At 32.9% G+C, this 1,418-nt stretch overlaps 1 long non-coding RNA gene across 1 annotated transcript; it reads left to right on the forward strand.

Annotated features, from left to right (window-relative positions):
• Nucleotides 1-15: 15 nt before the first annotated feature.
• Nucleotides 16-961, forward strand: LOC124890658. The gene is made up of 2 exons (XR_007049261.1): nt 16-494; nt 742-961. It is a non-coding gene; the product is annotated as an uncharacterized LOC124890658 (long non-coding RNA).
• The last annotated feature ends 457 nt before the right edge of the window (nt 962-1,418 follow it).

A 1,418-nucleotide genomic window follows, 5' to 3' on the forward strand; every position in this document is an offset into this window, starting at 1 on the left:
TGAAAGTTATTTACATAAACAACAACAATATAGTTATTCAAATTTTTTAGTACCATCTGGTCATTTAAAAAACAGAATATTACATTGTTTTACACATGATGCGTTGGTAATGTATTCTATTTTTACGACATACATTTGAGCTTAGTTTTTAGCAAGTTGTATAGGTTGTTCAGTAGATACTGTAGTAAATAGCAGAATTATGGCATAGAACAGATTTGTTATGGTCATGTATATCTGATATAATAAGAGTGCGTCAAGATTCTATGTTTTCTGTGGGCTTCTTGTTTGGCTGAAATTGAGTAGGATTTTGAGAATGTCTAATTATCTGTATTTAGATCAATAATAGTTGGGTGAAATGGATGATGAAATGGCTGATGGCTGATGGATGACTGGCGAGTTCTTTTCTGATATTGAGGAATAAGCCAAAGTATTTTCCGCTGTTGATTTCATGCAAACAATGACATACAAGGATTGAAATGCGATATAGTGTTGAGGTACGTTTGATGCCTTAATTCTCTCGCTATACATAAAGAGAGTTACTTTTATTTATCATACCAGAATGTGAATTCCTGTATCTTATATTTTTAACATTGGGTTTTAGCAATATATAATTAAAGTATTTTTAATTATCATACTAGAAATTGAAATCTGTACCTTAAGTTTGTAACATTAGGTTCTGTTACTTACACACTTTGGGGTTTCTTTCTTCAAATTCACATGTTGTATCTGTTATGTTTGAAGTTCCATCGACGTTTGACATTGGCTATGAACTTGCCCATGTCGAATGTGGACGCTTGACGCATGCCCCTGACGATGTCGGCTGTGGGCTATGGGCTATGGGTGCTGGTTGTGTCATTGCCGTCGTCAGCTACGGGCACTTGCACTTGCCCATGTTGCTGCGCCCTTTGAATCTATAATATTTGAAGGTCAAATCATTCATATGTGCTTACTTAAGATTGTATCCCTGTGTTAATGTTTTAGGACAATATGTTTACCTTAACTAATACAGCTTTTTTGGGTAAAAAATTCAAGTTGAAGAGTATAATTTCTGCGTGATTTAAAGTTACAATTAATAGGACTGAAAGTTAATTGCATAAACAAATACAAACAACAACATAGTTATTTAAATTGTTCAGTACGTTTTGGTCATTTAAGAAACACAATATCACATTGTTTTACACATGATGCACCTATAAACTTTGACTTTGTTGTTCTATTGGCATTGTTGAAACATAGTGGATCCAATCTTATGCTCCTGTAAGGTTCATTGGAAAAAAAGGATTTTAATGACAATGAATACATTAAATAAGCATTTAATAAGTGTAAGTAATGAGATGTTAAAGATTTTATTACATTCTCATCCATCCTCTGTTTGTTGGTGTGCTGTATTGCGTAATTATGCAGATATCTTTTTCATA

The sequence above is a fragment of the Capsicum annuum genome, unplaced genomic scaffold, assembly GCF_002878395.1.
Source record: "Capsicum annuum cultivar UCD-10X-F1 unplaced genomic scaffold, UCD10Xv1.1 ctg2166, whole genome shotgun sequence".
NCBI classification, from domain to species: domain Eukaryota; kingdom Viridiplantae; phylum Streptophyta; class Magnoliopsida; order Solanales; family Solanaceae; genus Capsicum; species Capsicum annuum.